This window comes from Rhipicephalus microplus, chromosome 10 (genome assembly GCF_043290135.1).
Source record: "Rhipicephalus microplus isolate Deutch F79 chromosome 10, USDA_Rmic, whole genome shotgun sequence".
Taxonomy (NCBI): domain Eukaryota; kingdom Metazoa; phylum Arthropoda; class Arachnida; order Ixodida; family Ixodidae; genus Rhipicephalus; species Rhipicephalus microplus.
In genome coordinates this window covers 65599256-65618305 of record NC_134709.1, presented here as the reverse complement: position 1 = coordinate 65618305, position 19050 = coordinate 65599256, and the positions used below count along the sequence as shown (strand labels likewise).

Genomic DNA, 19050 nt, shown 5'->3' with positions numbered 1-19050 from the left:
CTTTTAAGAAGTTCCGCTTATATTTATAGCACTCTTTAAGTAAACCAGAACCGTGCAGTTTACTCGTAAACAGCATCGAAGGTCACTAATTGATTCCTAATGTACCCGTGAAATTATGGACAGTGCTCGCACTTTTAAGACAAGAAAGTTGTTCTGTTTTTTATTTAAGTCAAAGCCGAAAGGATAATAATAATTACCTTATGGGCTAACTGACGCTTGCCAGCCACTCAGCTGGTGGATCATGGCGACAAGTGCAAATCGTTGACACGCCATCGTGCCCAAACACTGCACTTTCTGAGTTAATCACGCAGTAAAATATCACGCCTTGCCGAGTTCACTTTATTTAGAAGTGCTGGCACAGTGAAAACGGAAATTTGAAGCGCTCGTCGCGCGCGCTCGTCGCGGCGGCTGCTCCGGCGTACCAACTTTTCCCGTGAGCGCTTGCGTGCCCATTGGCGACACCAGTGGGCTTGAGAAAAGTCTATTTTTAGCTATTTAGGCCAGTTTAACTGTGCCTGTTGCAACACCACAACCACCACCACCTCCACCACATCCAACGAACAGGTTGTCATCGAGATCTGTAGATTTTTGGTAATAAATAGCACTTCCGTTACTCTCTTCTCTTTCTGCGCACATGACTGTGGTCTTAGAATCTAGTTTTCAGAAACGGGTCTCGAGTGCACTTGACACAAATGCACCCGGAGCGGGCGTCGGTGCTTGGTATTTCGAGTGCCGCTGCATGCATAGTGTTCAATTGTCTCTCCGTTTCCGTAGAAACTGAATTTAGAGTTGTTACCGCCATTGTTACTTGGCAGTAGCGGCGAGAGCTGTGTGCACGGGCTAAACTTTCTGACACTCTTTTCGCAGAGCATTTCAAGCAGCCGCACAAAAAGCGTCCAAACAGTCCACCGCTTCTCCGAAGCAATCCAGAGTCTGGTACCAGGAGGCGTCATTGTCGGCTGCGCCTGCGCCCTGTCTCCTGGATCAACGTCACGCTTTGCGCACTACAAAAGGAGCTACGTGGTTGTCGCAGCTTTCACTTGGCAGTAGCGGCGAGAGCTGTGTGCACGGGATAACTTTCTGGCACTCTTATCGCAGGGCATTTCAAGCAGCCGCACCAAAAGCGTCCGAACGGTCCACCGCTTCTCCAAAGCAATCCAGGGTCTGGTACCAGAAGGCGTCATTGTCAGCTGCGCCTGCGCCCTGTCTCCAGGATCAACGTCACGCTTTGCGCATTACAAAAGGAGCTACGTGGTTGTCGCAGCTTTCACTTGGCAGTAGCGGCGAGAGCTGTGTGCACGGGCTATACTTTCTGGCACTCTTATCGCAGGGCATTTCAAGCAGCCGCACCAAAAGCGTCCAAACGGTCCGCCGCTTTTCCGAAGCAATCCAGGGTCTGGTACCAGGAGACGTCATTGTCGGCTGCGCCTGCGCCCTGTCTCCAGGATCAACGTCACGCTTTGCGCACTACAAAAGGAGCTACGTGGTTGTCGCAGCTTTCACTTGGCAATAGCGGCGAGAGCTGTGTGCACGGGCTAAACTTTCTGGCCCTCTCATCGCAGGTCAGTGTTCCAGATATATCGGGTATTTTATTACCTTGTCACATATCGACGCTTCGTCGCTGCTGCCAAACAGTGAATCCGGAATTTGTTGTATTCTTGTGCGGGCATTGAAAAATGGCTAAAGACATTGCTAAACTCAAGGAATAAATGAAGGCAGAACTGCTAAAGATAAAAGAAGAGATGAAACAAGAGGTAAAATCTTTTAGTGATTCCCTTGAAAGGGATTTACGGAATGAAATCCGTGAGCTAAAAAATGATCAGCGTCAAATGACGGAAAGCCTCAACTTTGCCTTCACTTCAACGAGCACAAGAAGAAACTGGACGATGTGATTACAAAGAACAGGAATCTTGAAAGTGAAAATGCTGCACTTCGTGCTGAGTGTAAATGTCTTGAGAGCAAAGGCAGGGATCTTGAAACAAGGCTTGTTCTTGCTGAGCAGTACTCGAGGAAGGCAAACCTCGAGATACAAGGTGTACTGAAACAAGGCAATGAATCTGTTACTAACATTGTCTCTAAGATTGGTAGTGCCATAAATGAGCAAATAACTGCAGGTGATATTGAGGTCTGTCATCGGGTGCCGAGCCGAGACAGCGGCAGAAGTAATATCATCGTCCAGTTTAAGTCTCGTGCAAAGCGAGACAGCATTCTAAGGTAAGCAAAACGAGCTCGTCTAACTAACAAAGATGTCGGACTGACCAGTGAAAATGCTATCTATGTGAATGAGCATCTTTGCCCAGCCTTAAAGAAACTTCTAGCTCTTGCTGTGAAGAAAAAGTATGAAGACAAATGAAAATCCGTCTGGTCATTTAACGGGAAAATCTATGCGAAGCGATCTGACGATACGCCCGCCGTGCACGTTCCAAATGAGCATGATATTGATAAGGTTTTTTCGGGGTCGTCATATGCAACTGCGTAGGCGCAGGTGACAGGCTGGGCTGAACACTGCGCCGTATCATCAAAATGGATAACGACTGCGCATACATAAACTTAGCGTCACCTTCTGCTATTAAATCTGATTACCCGTCATGCCAATCAGTTTTGCATATTAACACTCGCTCTGTAATGAATAAAGAGGACGACATTTTGCTTTTTTTAGAGCAACTCTCATTCAAAGTGGGTGTTCTTATGCTGTCTGAAACCTGGTATACGAACAACAGTAGCAAGTTGAAACTGCCTGGATATGCCAGTTTCTTTTCCAATCGATCAGATAAACGTGGATGGGGTGTTGCGCTTTATGTGAGTACAGAGAAGAAATGCCGTTTAGTTCATGAATACTGCGTGTCAACAGAAGATTACGAAATGCTCACTGTCTCCGATCAAAATGAAATGTTCGCTGTTGTTTATCGCCCACCGGGTGGAAATATTAGGCGTTTCCTAGTATTTTATGAAAGTTTCCTGGACTTCACTTACAAAAACAACTTTCACTTGACATGCGGTGGCGACTTTAACATCAATATTCTTGATGACAGCACTACTTCCACGGAATTCGGTACATTGCTGTCTTCGAGTGGTTTCAAAAATTTAATTACTACACCATCTCGCATTACGTGCGGCACATTGTCTTGCCTTGACCATTTAATAATAAATGCAGAGACAAAGATTTACACCACTGGTACTGTTGCTTCGGACATTAGTGACCACCTCCCTGTTTATGCGCTATATAAAAATCAGAGGAATTCAAAACCGTGACGTAGAAACATTCACTGTTCAGCGAATAACAGATAGTGGGCTGGTTGCCTTTAAAACTGAGATAATGGCCCAAGACTGGTCTTCTGTCTTGGCATTAACGTCCGCCGATGAGGCATACAATGAGTTCATAGAGAAATTTATAAATATTTACGAAAGGCATTTTCCTATGAAACAAGTAAAACCACCAAAAAAAAAGCGAGAAAGCCATGGGTAACGAAAGAACACTTGAAAATGATTTCGCGTAAAAATTCCTTGTATCATTCATTTTTGAAGTCTCGTTTGCAAATACAATTCAAAAAAATTTAAAGCTTTTCGAAACCAATTAAATTGTGAGCTACGGCGTGCCAAACGAGCTTATTACGAGCAACTTTTTCTGTCCGCCTCACAGCAGCGGTCCGATAAGACATGGAAAATAATAAAAGATGTTCTTGGTCGTCAGACCAAACAAAGTGTTCCAAACAGTATACTTAATGACGGCACTGAGTTGAAAGGCGAGGCCCTCGCTAATCACTTTAACCAACATTTCATTAACGCTGCTATTCTTGCTGCCTACCCCACCTGCGCTGCAACGAAGGGAATAACAAACTTAAGTCTTATTGTCGAAAGCATTTTCTTCCAGCCTACTGATGAATACGAAGTCTGCGCCACATTTCAATCCTTGAAAAATACTAATGCGTTAGACACAAACAACCTGCAACTAGGCCCTATTAAGCATTGTATAACTTCTATTTCTCCTGCTCTTGCTCACATATTCAATTTAACGCTTCAATCGGGCGTATTCGCACAGGCAATGAAATACGCCAGAGTTTCGGCAATATTGAAAGCAGGTAGCCCTAATGACCCCAATAACTACCGGCCAATTTCGGTGTTACCTGTGTTTTCTAAGGGACTAGAAAAAACTTTACACTGTCGCATGGTCAATTTCTTTGATAAGTTTGGTATCATAACTAACGCGCAACACGGATTTAGGAAACACAGGTCAACGGAAACGGCCCTTCTGTCAATCAAGGAGACGATAATAAGGAACATAGAAAGGAAATCCTATGCGCTGGCGTTATTTATACATTTTAGTAAGGCATTCGACTGCCTAAGTCATAACATTTTATTAGACAAACTAGAATGCTACGGAGTACGTGGTAGCTGCTTATCACTGTCTAAGTCTTACTTAAGTGACAGATACCAGAGTGTTTACGTGAACGGTCACAGGTCGTCTTGTCTAATAAACAAATTTGGCGTGCCCCAAGGAAGCGTTTTAGGGTCGCTTTTATTTAATATCTACATCAATGACATTGTGAACCTTAATACTAATGTTGAATTTATTATATACGCTGATGACAGCACTGTCATATTGTCTGGGAACGACGTGCGCAACTTGACAACGGATTGCAATGAACTGCTAAGAATGTTATCTACCTGGTCTCAGCTAAATAAACTTAGGATCAACGCGAAGAAAACTAAGGTAATTATTTTTCGCTCCAAGAACAAATTGCTTCCGTTAAATAATACTATTGCTTTTGAAGGTCAAAAAATCGAAAAAGTTGACAGTCACAAAATTCTTGGCGTGCACTTTTCTTCACAACTTACTTGGGACATGCATGTAAATTACCTATGTGAAAAGCTCTCCTCTGTGACAGGTGTCTTATCACGATGTCGTAGTTTGCTATCTACAAAGGACAAAGTACAGATTTATAATGCTTTATTTCATGCCCACTTAAATTATTGCGCCTTAGTGTGGAGTACAACCACTATAACTAACATACGTAAAATTCTGATGCTACAGAAGAAGATTATTCGCTATATTGACAACATAGACTATTGTTCTAGCACCAGAGAAGCGTTTCCTAAGCACAACATTATTATAATTGACAACATTTATACTTTTCGTTTATTACATACTGCGCAATATGCTTCTGGATCCCTCAAGAGCTGTATAAAACAGTTGGCATTGTTAGAACGTCGTAGAATTAAAGTGAACACAAGGAACCCTGAGACATGGTCAGTTCCATATTTCAGGACGCACTACAAACATCAATCGTTGGCATATAACCTACCATCTGCTTTAAATAAATATAAAGACATTGACACGGTCAGTAAAAAAGCCTTCCGCTTATATTTCGTTCACTTGTAATGTCACATACGGTGACATTCTGTGTAATTGAATTGTGCGTAACTTATGTTGTTTCTTTAACACAGTCTTCTGCTTACATGAATTTCTTGCTGTGGTATATGGCCAGTGTTTTCTTTTATTTTGTCCCGAATAGCTAGTATTGCTACATTGGTAAGGTGTTATTATTCTGTGTTATTATTATTTATGTTTATTACTTATGCTATAGCCGTATTTTATTGTATCTAGCACTTTTTTATTTATTTTTTTCTAGCACTTTTTATGCACATGTATTTATTTTCACTTTTTCTTCCTGCAATCTTCATGTTGGAAATCCATGTAAATCGCTGTATATGTACATACGATATGGTATTCTGTTTTACTTGTTGGTTTTCTCGTCTGCTTGCTGTTACTGCCCTGTATAGCCTGGTCGTTGGGTCTCGTCAAGCTACTTATGTAGCTTTTAACCCAACGCAACCATCCAGTATGTATAAACTGGTAAATAAAATTGAATTGAATTGAATTCAAAATTCTAATGCAGAACAGGCAGACCTTTGCGAATGCAACAGCCACTGAAAGGTTGTATAATGGTGTCGCATGGGAGTGACCAATTCGCGATCACTATGAAGCGACATGACACAATAAGAGAATTTCGGTTATGTAAAAAAATAGAGCCTGCAAACGTTGTTCCTTACCTTCAGCAAAAAGCGAACGCTGTGCTTAATACTCCTAATGTGACTCGGTGTTAAAGGACTAGTATTAAAAGTGAAAGCACTGAAAAATCCTACGCAGCACTTCGACTACGAAAAACAGTTCATGGGGGAGGGGTCGAGCTAGTTAATGATCACTTATGAAGCAAACCGACCAAAGTAGCTATATTATAGAAGACATACGTTCGCTACTGGTGCGAGAGGGGGGAGAGAGAGAGAGATAGGGACGAGAAAAAAGGAAGACAGGGAGGTTAACCAGATGCTAGTATCCGGTAAGCTACCCTACACTGGGGTTGGGGAATAGTGGGTTGAAAGAGAAAGGAAGAGTTAAAAAAGCGGTGCGCGAGAAGAGACTAGTAAAGAAACCAGCTGGACGCGTTGAGATAAGACGCTCTCATGGCAGCTTTTCTACGTGATAGCAGTCCATCCAGAAAAGATCCAATTTAGTGGAACACAGGAAGCGATGACTGCTACCCAGCCCATAAGGATTAGGCCATAAGTTGTGCCATATATCTATAAGGTCTCGCACAACCTTAAGAAAGTCGTGGCCAGGCACGGCGTACCGATAGTGTTTTCCACACCATAAAAAACTAAGACTGTGCCAAAGTGTGTGCGATAGAAAGAAGCGCGGCTGTCAGAAGAAACATGAGAGGGCCTTTGTTAAGTGTTCTATGGGGGTTGTGTACTCCATACCCTTATCCTGCAGAAAAGTGAACATTGGCCAAACCGAACGGTGTATTAATGACTGATTAAGGGAACACCTCACAAAATTAACGAAAAGAGATGACAAGTATGCGCACCTGGTTGCGCATGTCATCTCGTGTGGTTGTGACGCAGAATTTTCTGAAACGAAGATTGTGGGCAGAAGCGCAAGTAAAACTGCACGTGAAGTGTTTGAAGCCTTTTTCATTGAAAAAAATAAAGATAACTGAGTAAGCGTCCCTTCTATTTTGTTGTTACCAAGCGAACTTCAGTTTATTGCTCTAAGGCCATGACATTGATTAACTGTACGTTTTGATAATGTATGCTGTTAGTATTCTTTTGGTGTGTGTACGCACAATGTGTCCTGTATATATTCAAGCCTTCGAGCTATGAATAAATTAGTTGGAAGTGAGCGCTGTGTGTTTGATGCATGGGTGTGTGCGTGTGTGAGTGATCGTGTCAAGTTTTCGCGCTCTAATTACCTTTTCGAAATTTTATACCAACTAGCCCAACAACAAGTTCTCTTAGTGTTACTATCAGCTTTAGGACTGACCACTCCACGGAATGAACAGCAGTGGAACTACCTGCTTTGCGCACTGCGCTTTTTGTTGTAAATCGGGCACCCCCGCAACAATGGTCAATATTCAGCGACTCAAGGGCGGCCCTACAATCTGTGCTCTCAGCATTGCATCGCTGGCAGCACGAACCGCTTGTTTTCGAAAGTCGATGCCTTCGCCACACTTCACTCGCGAAAGGGCATCATATAATGTTTCAGTAGCTGCCAAGTCACTGCGGCGTCATAGGGAACGAAAATGCCGATACTGCCGCGCGGGCAGCTCTTGAAGGAACACGAGAAGAAGCCATACCACTTTCGAGGACCGATGCTGCCAGTAATAATTGATGATTTGCGCGTGAAATCCCGTTTTTATTACGGTACCCACCAAGCAATCAGATGAACTGTCATCACCACCTGTCCTCTTTGATGTCTCTCCACATACCCACTGGGCTCGACCAAAGAGAAGTCCCCCTTCTTTATCGCTTATGGCTGGGGATGGCATTTACAAAAGTCTTATACATTTGTCATAGGAATGACCGACAACGCTCTCTTCGATGCCCGTCGTTGCCAAGAGACGCTACACTACATCCTATGCGACTGTCCGTTGTATGACATCCACAGACAGTCACTGGCGTCCGTTCTTGCGCGCATCTGACAACAGCTAACTGTCTGTGGACGCTATTCTTTCAAGTGCCCGAGAGAGGACATTGCAGCAGAAGGTGACAAAAGCACTGTTGAAATTCCTTCGTGACACGAACTTTAACAAGCAGCTGTAACAGCAATGTCACATACCACGAAAGACAAGACTGGACTATGACTGAGTGTGCGTGCATGTGTCGCCGAATGTGCTGTGTTTATCTTCCCTCACTCTCTCTTTCCTCTCCCCCATTCCCCTCCAGTGTGCAGGGTAGCAAACCGGCCACATAGAGTCTGGTTAACCTCCGTGCCGCTCTTTTCCTTCTATTTTTCTTACTTTGTTCCTTCTTGGGCATTGTAAATCTATGTCTCAGTTGTAACGGCTGAGTCGGCCCCGTGATGGGTACGATCTCGTTTGTATAGCATGCGAAAAGCTACCTCTTGCGTGTGTTCGAGCTTTGCATGTGGTAAAGGCTATAGGCTTCTATCGTTTCGGTAGTAGGAGGTAATTTCATGAAAGATGACTAAAGAATCAATAAACTGTACTCGTCTGGGCCCAGCTCTTCGGTGGCTGATTGATCGTCGCGGCGGGCCAGTTCTAGCGCTCGATCATGAGCCATTTCATTGAGGTTGGATTGCTGTGAGTGGAACTCTTTGCCCATGTGGCCAGGAAACCAAGAGAGGTAGTGCAAACTATGCATTTGCGTGTTTGTAGAATGTGGGCTGCTTCTCGACTGATGTTGCCGCTTTCGTAAGCCCGAATGGCAGCGCGAGAGTCTGTGAAGACATGGGCGTGTGGGGGGTCTACCATCGCTAAAACTATACACTCCGATCGCTGCGACTGGCACGCCACCGCGTGGCTGTCAGAGAAGGCAGTTGGTGAGATCCCGAGCAGAAGCGAACGCTTTCCTGCGCCCGCTAGCACCACTTCCTCCGTGACTTGCATGGAGTCGTAGGTGTTCCGTGACGCAGTCATGAACTGCTGCGTTTTCGGTTCTACGGCAGGTACACGTCGTGCCCTGCGGGAACGACGTTTCACCGTTTCTATACTCTTTCGTGCTTTATTGAGCAGCGGCAGAAGTGGATTGCGGATGTGCGACGAAAAAAGCAAGCTAGGTTCCCACTCCCTTCGCCGTCTCGCGTTCTGTGGTTTTGTTTTCCTTGTGTTGCTAGCATTTGTATACATTTCAGTGCTGGCGGAACAAACTGGCAGCCCTCTCAGCTCTCGAGGATATGCAGTGCACATTTCGTTGAGGGTGCGCCGTCCACTGATGTGTCGCCCCCGTCGTACATGCCAACGATATTTCCTGACGAGTATCGTAAGCTGTCCGTGCTTGCAGAAGATAAGCTTGGACGCTATGAACAGTGAGAACTGCGTAAAATAAACTTTCTATTTTTATCTGGCTGTCATCTAGTCACATTATGATATGCCATAAGTTTTTCGACAACTCTTCAGCTAATATTCTGTCATGTTGGTGTGCTCGAGGGCCCGTGTGACCAATTTGATTTTAGTAGTGAAGCTTGCTAGGCAAGTTGGTGAATAAAGACTGCAGGAACAGCGCGATCGGTAAGTACAGAACTAAGGAGAAACGCATACAACAACACGAGCGCTGACTATCAACTGTGTATTTTCTGTTATGTTACAAACGCAGAAAATAAATAATTCATAGTCAGCGCTCGTGTCGTCGTATGCGTTTGTTCTACGTCCCGTGCTTTGCGTTCGCGCTGTTCCTGCAGTCATGATTTTAGTTCTGGCGGAAGCTCAGCTGATCAAGTAGAGATACGCTGACTGGGAGTCGATCCCCTCCCCAGAGATGCTGAGCGATAAAAATGTCAGGTGGTCGCGGCTCTTCGACAAGATCATAGGAATAAGGGAGAAAGACTACGGCTGGGGTAGTCCTACGGCACTCGCAAGCTTCGAGAGGTCGTGGTCGCGAAAATTAAAAAAATATTTAAAAACAAACAACACTGGTAAACACAGAACACAGTGAGAGCAAACGACAGGACACTTCCTGTGTCTTTGTTTACCGCTGGTTTTTTTAATCGATTTTGACAATGTACCAACTAGCCTAGTCCAATGCCTGTGGTCCAAAAATATTTGCGCACCTCTGCGCTAGAGCATAGCTTGGGTGACATTAGAGTTAGCGCAACTCATAAAAGTGTAGTGGGCTCACACAGACGTGAAAGCCAAGTGCGCAAGCACATTTAGTGGTTGATACTTGTAGTAAACGGCTGACCCTGTAATCATTCTAGGTTGATGAAACAAGCAAAGCATGCAGCATGTAGACGATTGAGCACGCGGAACTGATATCAGAGCTGTCTATTGTCATCTTAGATCTGACCGTCGTTGCAGTTTTTGTTTTGTTGTTACTCTGGAGCATGACGGGGAGTGAGACAAGGAGAAGCAGATCTGCGACACCTATTGGCTGCAAACAAGAATACTAGGTTGCTCTAAATTGAAGCAGTTCTACAGCTGCACCTCGGTCGGTCTGTTCGTGTTATGTCAGCTCGAACCAAACAGTACTTAATGTGTTGAAAAATTACAGCAATTGCTCCTCTCTCCCCCTTCCTCTGGTAAATTTTCGCTCATTTGTAACATGCATGGAATTGATGAATTAGATAAGTTACAGCACACATTTTTCGCTTCAGTATTAAGAAGCGGACAGCCATTACAGCTGTTGCCAATCTCGCCGAATCTTCGCCGAATGTGTTGCAAGCTGCACCAACTACAGACACCATGGATTCACCAGCAACTTCAGCATCACTAAGAGATGGAAATAAAGACACTGATGGAAATAACCAATCCAAACAGCTGCAAGGTGTTGACGTTGGTGCTGTTGTAATACTGCCAGGCACAGAGCAACTTTCTATTCAAAATGTGGAGATTACCGAAAATGCAGAGTGTGTGCTTAGTTTTGAAAAGTTGAAGAGCAGAATAAACAAATTGTCACGAATGACAAACAATGCAGCAATGAATAACTGAAACAACAGTTATTGGGGAAGACATGTACGAAAAAGAAACAAGTAGAGCTCTGATGTCACAGGCGTTAGCAACAATGTAAAAGCAGGGTCACATAGTTTGCGAGCTACGCACTTAGCACTAGGCCTAATTCGCATGTGTGCATTTCACTTCACTGCGTGTCATCAACTTGCCGCCGTGACGATGCATCAGGGTACCGAGTTCAAGTTTGTTTATGTCAGCATGCGACTCTTTGTGTATAGACAATGAATAGCGAAAAGCAGAGCCTTTTGCTGGAGATTTGCTTTTGTTGGGAACTAAGCTACAAGTACATCACAGTGGTCTGAACAGCTACAAGGTTCCAGTTTCTTGTTACCTTATTGAGCAATGTAGCCCCAAATGTAGTTAAATAGTCCTTGCAGCATAAGAGGTACGTCACACGTGGTCAATGAGGATTAAGACCCCTGCTCAACTGTTGCCATTTTTCAAGATTTGCAGGAGAAAGCAGTGGCAAAAGGCATGGAGCTTGTTCTTTGCAACGTTGCTTGCTATTAGATATTGCATGTTTTTTTATTGAGTGTGGGTGACTGCGTTTTAATGCATCATTATTTACCTAGCGCGAGCCTTTGAGCGATACACTATTGTGTGAAGTACCCTTTACTGCCTCCTTTGAAAAGTGGATACTCTGAAACTGAAAACAAAGAATGGTGCGCTGAAATGTAATCTGGAACACAGAAGCAAGTACAGTCGTATTGGGTGTAAAACGGCTGGAGATGAACGATCTGAAACAGCTCAGGCGAAGCAAAGTGTGGTATAAAGGTGACTTGGACAGTCAGTTGCTGCTTGATTTCCCAGGCAGTCAACAGTCTTGTCGAATATAATTGTTGCTGTCAATTTTCCCCCTACTAAAAAGTCTACGATGGTTGTTTTTGTTGGTCGCAAAAACCGTTTCATACCACCAAGTCTACCGAGTGCACTGTTTCTGTATGAGAACCATGGGAGGGCTATTTGCTTTGTCTGCCTGTTCAGGGATCTCTGATGTGACATACAATTGGTTTTGTAGTGTAAAATTGTGCTAGAAAGCACCTTGTTTTGTTATCTGAAAATTGTAACACATCTCTTTTATGTGAGTTTCAACGCAGACGGTTGAGACACCGCAGGCCCACAGTAAAGGTGTCCTTATGATTGCGTGCACCCTGTTTGCTGATACATGTGAGGCGTCCGTCCAGGTTTCATTCCTTGGACACGAACAGCCAGCAACGGCTGACGCAAGTGTAGCTGCGTTGTGCTTGGAAGACCACCAACTAAAGGGTTTCCTTGGCTACGAGTCCTTGGTAGACAAGGAAAATAATGATGCCATCAGAGACCTAACTGGTGTGACCAATACTGTGTTCCTGTCCTTATTGCACTTAAAGCCAAATGTAAATGCAGGGTCGTCCTCTTGATGACACCAAGCAGGGCATATTCACAATGCACAATTTATTTATTTATTTATTTATTATAATTTAAGTTGAATAGTAATATAGATTTCCTTGTTTATGAATTGGTGCAGACTCCTTTTTATGTATTTCTATGTCCCTTAGGAACGATCACTGCCTCCTAACACTTCTTGCTTTTTTTTTATTGTGAAATAATTAACTGCACAGATGTATAAAAGATGCTGATTATAATGGGAATTTGTTTCGAATTCATTGTGCCAGGCCTACGTTATTGCCCCGCCACGGTGGTCTAGTGGCTAAGGTGCTCGGCTGCAGACCCTCAGGTCGCGGGATGAAATCCCGGCTGAGGTGGCTGCATTTCCGATGTAGGCGGTAATGTTGTAGGCCCGTGTACTCAGATTTGGGTGCAAGTTAAAGAACCCCAGGTGGTCGAAATTTCCGGAGCTCTCCACTACGGCATCTCTCATAATCATATGGTGGTTTTGGGACTTTAAACGCCAGAAATCAATCAAATCAGACTTATGGTATTGCTGTATGCTGGTGTTCCCCCTTGTTTTCACACATAGTAGTACACAATGTATCTGGTAATTACTGGTATGTTTGAAGCCAAATGATCTGTCAACCACAACTCAAACAATGAACTTTGTTCACGGTTTGATAGTATTTAAGGTTAGTAATGCGGATAACTTTTTTGCATAGTGGTACTTAAGCACCAATTTATTACGCGCCAATTTATTGCGTTGAAATTAGTTTACCTTTAGAATATTTTGGACAGAAAATTTTTTTTCGTCAGGTGGGAGCATTCAGAATTTCCCAGATTGTCATCAGGGTGTTGTTGGTAAGAAAATGTATTGTAAGAGAACCATTTCTTATTTTAATACCAAGTTTGGTCTACATAATAAGCAAACATATTGGCAAAACCTACATCCATATTGGCGAAATTCCTCGAAGCGTATAGCATACAGCAGAAAAATTGCAGCAATACTATTGAGCTTCAAAAAAATTGCACAAAAGGCTTCGCCTCTCGTGTAAACTAATTTTGGTATTTCAACAAGAAACAATAATCTAAGAATAAGTTTCCTGAGATACACCGTCCAAGTGATATCTGGGAAATACTGAAAGCTTTCCAGGTTACATATTTTTTTCTCTCCAAAATATTCTTGCAATTAACTGTTTTCTTTCAGTGAACTTTTCTTTTCAAACACCCTTGAGAATTTTGCCAAAACGGCTGGGACATTTGGCATTGAATGACTTACAAGTGTTTGTGTGAGACACAACACTGCACTTTTAACCTTATAACAGCAAATCGGCTGAAAACGTTTTGCAAGATTGTGGAAGATTCTAGATTAGTGAGAGCAAAAATTGTTTTGTGCCATCTCTACTACAAACGTCATTTCCTTAAATTGCCTTTTTTACAGGTACGAGGTGAGAGGTATTTGGACCTGGCAGTTGGTAGCAAGCTCCTGTTGCGTCTTATGAAAATGAAGCAAGGCCTAACGTTTCTCTGCGTTAGCAGAGAAACGTTAGGCCTTGGCATTCTTTGGCATTCAACGCACTAGTTCGTTGTGGATTTTTTATGCCACTTTCGGTGTCTGCTATGTCACTACTCAAAAGTGGATCAAGTGGTTTGCAAGGAATGTTGTCCACGCACAATGCCTCCCTCTTTCCGCCTCAACTATCCCAATTGTAGAGTTATTGTTGATTGTTCAGAAGTGAGAACAGAGAAGCCAGGTAAGTTCGCTGACAGGGTTAACTGCTGGAGTAACTACAAGAGTGACTTTACTCTAAAATTTCTATTTGAGATCACTCCATATGGTTATACACCATATATTTCAGATGTGTTTGGGGGCAGGTCAAGTGACACATACATTATCAAAACTTTGGGTTGATCAACTTGTTAGAACCTGGGGATATAGTGCTGGCGGACAAAGGCTTTCCGCATGTCTCATTTGCAAAGGCCAACCAGATGTTCACGAAGGCGGAGATGCAAGAAACTTATAAGGTTGCATCTCATCGCATTCATGCAGAGAGATGCATTCAGCGTATAAAGAGTTTTGCAATACTGAATGAAAGGCTAACTCCTGAACTTAAGTGTCACATTAACAAGATAACACATCTGTGCAGTGTGTTAGCCAACTTACAAGGTCCTGTAATCAAGACCGTGTAATGAATCCTGTTATCTACAAATTTGTGATTAGCAGAGTACGAGCACTCCAAACACAGTGAAATCAAATTATGGCCGTGATTTATTTATTTAACAATAGCAATGACTGCAAACATTTCTGCTGTTGTTTACTTTTGGATTATCACGTGTCTTTATACAAAGTTTATAAAACCTTTACACATAATTTTAATGGCTGTCCTGTTTTCGTGCCCCATCTTGTCGTCTTGTGCATGAATTGAGGTGACTGGCATTTGTATTAAAGGAAGAAAATTGTGTAATTAAGCTTTTGGCAGTTGGATTGTTTCCGTGCAACTGGTTCTTTTGATACGCCATATGCACATGCAGCGCTTGTGAAGGATCGCGGTGTAACAAGTTGTTGCGCCAAGCTCCCGAAGTCCGCTTGGCGTATCTTGCTACGGTGAGCTTTGGGGCTGGCAGAAATTCTCAAAGCCCGTGCGCAGTGCCACCGTGGGCATACATTTTAAAGAGTAGTCTGCTTAGCAATGTCGTTGCGTTCGTCTTCAGTTAAAACGAACTCAAGAATCGAGTAATCGCTTACTTCTTCGACTGGGATGCTTTGTGCTCCATATATATTGCTCCGCTGTCCTAGCCGTCCGAGCACCTCGTCTAAATGAGCCAGGTTTTCAGCAATTTTTTGCTCTTGGCTGAGCTTGATGCCTGAGGGGCAGTTGGAATTGATGATGGCTGTGAGCATGGGTTGCCTCGCCAGCTTCTCCTATGGGGGTTTAGGAGGGTACATCTCGGAGAACACGACTCCCTTGTTGTGCATTCTCAGCTGCTTAGCAGATGGCCTCTTCTAAACGTTCTCGACGGATGTTTCTGTCGAAGTGTCCTGCTTATTGACGTACACAACCACTGCCGCTGCATGTTTGCAGCGGCATGAGATTCCACTTCGGCAGTTGCAGTGAGCATGTGTCACCTTCCTAGTGGCATCGACAAGAAGAGAAAAGAAACATACGCGGGACATTTTATTAGAGCTCAAGATTGATGAACGGTTTTAATTAACCTTATTAACTCGTCAGTGACAGTTCACTAATTTTCACAGTACAATGCTAGGTGAGTAATTTGCTGGGTTAATTTGTTAGGACCACTAATTAAAAGGCGAACTGAACTACGCATTAGCGACCTGGCAGTGCTTTGCGCACTCGGCAGGATCCTGCTAAGACGCAGAGTAACAAAGCTGCATAGTATTTATGAAAAAAAACGAAGCTTTGTGAACTTCTCTTGCGAAGGAAGCGCAATGTTTCTTTTAGAGAGCAGCGTAAACAACAAAAGAGGTTGTAGCAAATGAGCAAAACTGATGGTGGCCAAAAGGACCGTGCCGCCGCCGTCGTCTGCGCCACATCAGTGGAAGCGAAAGACGAAGAGGGGCCAATCGTAACACGTTTTTTTTTTTTTTCGCCTGCACCTCAAGTTCTTGGCATGAGCCGCGCGAGCGCCGATGTAAAGGCGTTCATTATGAGCGATGATGTTGCATCGTTTCTACGCGCGACAATTTCAAGCAAAACACTCGGTGGCTGCGAATCGACATGACACGAAGCCGCGAACAAATAACCATGCCGCCTTGCCACACGCCAAAGTTTCCATAGCGAATGGTCGTGGAGCCGTCGATTATTTTTATTGTTTCGAGCATTTTGCAAATACACGGGTAGTGAGCATGCTCTAATAATATTCTAAGCATGAAAGAATGAGAGCTTACCTTGAGAGCTATGGAGTAAGCCTCTTGGGTGACACATGCCTGACGCATGCAATTAGCCGTTAGTATTCACAACACCGTAAAAAAGCGCTCACTCACGTCAAAAACGTGAGGAATCTCGTGCAGGTTTTCTCCTTTTTTAATGGTGGCATCGCGGAAGAACTATCCCACAACAATATCTCTAAACCCAGCTCGAAGAACTAACGCGCCAGCCACGGGCGCTTGAGCCGCCGTAGCTGTCAAATCAGTGAGACACTGTCGTCTGCTAAGGCTCTCGCCGTTACATGCTCGCCGCACCACAAGTGGCGCTGGATGGATGGATGGATGGATAGATGTATATGGCTGTACCCCTTAGATCGGGCGGTGGCTAGCGCCACCAAGTCGTAATACTTATTGAAACATAAAATAGATTTATTTTTTTCCCTTAAATAGTGAGGTTGAGGATTCGTACTTTGCAGCGAAAGGTTCAATTTTCACTCGTGCCTTCACTTTAGCCACCAATCAGATAACCTCCTTCTAGTTAATTCTATCCGCATAAACTCTATTTTGCCCTCACTGTCCCTAAACCCCAGTGCTTTGAAAAACTCTGCGCCATCACGCAGAACTATAATGTGAAGCCCTTTACAGAACATTATCAAGTGTTCGGCAGTTTCTTCTTCCTCTCCGCACGCACTGCATACCGTGTCTACCCTTTCGTATTTGGCCCGATATATCTTTGTTCGATATACTCCCGTCCTGGCCTCAAACAGTATAGAACTACCCCGAATATTGTCATAGATCCTTTCCTTGGCTATTTCCTGCTTAAAAGTTCGATAGATCTCTAGTGCGGACTTCTTAATCATGCCAATTCTCTACACATCGGTCTCAGCTTCCATCACCTTCTTCTTAACCGATGATTCTTTTCAGTTTGGCCCCCTGCTGTTTTCCAAGTATTCACCAGTCAATTTTCTGGTTCGCTTGCGCCGTTTTCTATCGACATTCTTCATGTACAAGTAGCTGAATACCTTCGTAGCCCACCGTTCCTCCCCCATTTCTCTCAATCGCTTCTCAAATTTTATCTTGCTGCTAGCTTCCCTGCCTTCAAATGATGTCCATCCCATATAGTAACGGGTGCAAGAGAAGAAACGTCAAAAAATAGTTTATTATGGGCGAACTTGTGCCCTGAAAATTATGTGCAAAAAGGTGAAAGAGTCTGCTAGAGCGTTCCAAAACAAAAACTGTTCATCTGCCAACGCACCTTCTTCTTCTTCGCAGCTCCAACTCACACTGACTCGTGCCTGTGAACAAGAGGCATGAGTCGTGCGGCCCCAAGCAAGAGTGCGCAAAGGACTCTGGACGCTGATTCTTCTTAATGCCGGATATTGTAAACAGTCTCTGTGGCAATGTCACCTTATACTCCCTGGTTCGGTGTATTCCCGTGAGCTCCTAAGGCAAGCCTACCTATTCCACGTTGCTTAATTTCTAATCTTGCTTGAGCTTCTGATCTCATGCACAAGACCGCATTGCCGAACGTCAGACCAGGAACCATGACCCCTTGCCATATTCCTCTCACAACATCATACCTAATGTATTTCCACAGTGCCCTGTTTTTCATTACCGCTGCATTTCTGTTACCTTTAGTCGTCACGTATATTTCGTGTTCCCTTAGGTACTCGGCCCCATCGCTTATTCATACACCCAGATATTTGTATTTGTTATATCTAGCGTGACCTCCTGTATTCAAAGCTCACTACCTTTATTGTCATTAAAAATCATGACTGCTGATTTTTCCTTACTGATTCTGAAATCGAACCTATCTCCCTCATTAGCGCAGATGTCCACCTTTCTCTGCAAATCTTCCTTGTTGTCGGCCATTAGCACTATATCATCTGCGTACATCAATGCTGGTGCCTGTTCGATGAGTTTTCCTTGTTTGACGAAAGACAGGTTGAAGCCCAGTCCACTTTCCTCTAATTTGGCCTCGAATCCTTGTAGGTACATCATGAATAATAAGGGTGGCAGGAGACACCCCTGCTTAAGCTCCATTTTGCCTCTGCAGGCTTGGATATCTGTTTTACCCACTTTATAATTACCTTGTTACCTTTATAGATATCTTTTGAAGATTAGTGACTACATCTTCCACGCCTAGTGTGTCCAGTATTCCCCACAATTTCTCTTAAACCTCGCTATCGTACGCTTCCTTGATATCCAAAAATGCTAGCCACATGGGCCTGTGTTCCTTTTCTGCTATTTCGATGCACTGCGTCAGTGAGAACAGATTGTCTTCCAACCTCCTGTGTTTCCGAAACCCATTCTGTAGTTCCCCCAGCACCCCGTCATCCTCTATCCATGCCTGCAGTCTTTCCTTTAAAATCTGCATCACCAGCCTGTAGACCACTGATGTCACTGTTAAAGGACGGTAGTTGTTTATGTCAGCTTTGTCCCGCTTTCTTTTATAGATCATGCTCATCCTGCTAAGTTTCCATCTATTGGGAACTTCTCCATTGATTATTATTTTGCTTACTGCCTCTCTCAAAGCCTGCTTACACTTCGAACATAATGTCTTTATGAGCTTAATTGGAATGCCATCTGGGCCTGTTGATGTACTACCAGGAACCTTTTCTCAGCCCTTTCCCACTCTTGTGAAAATGGAGCCATTGTGCCACCAGATTCATTCTTATCCTTTGTGGTGCATAAAGCACTTGTTTTTTGAAATTTTTCAGTCACCCTCGTTCTTATATATTCAATAGCTTCGTCCCCTTCTAGCCTAGTACCTTCAGCTATAGTTATAAACCTCTCCTCTAGGGTCGTCTCATTTCTTAGGGAGCTTAC

General features: G+C 43.8%; 1 pseudogene; it reads left to right on the top strand.

The window, feature by feature from the left end:
- Nucleotides 1-8934: 8934 nt before the first annotated feature.
- On the top strand, nt 8935-14525 carry LOC142761771 (uncharacterized; annotated as a pseudogene).
- Nucleotides 14526-19050: the final 4525 nt, after the last annotated feature.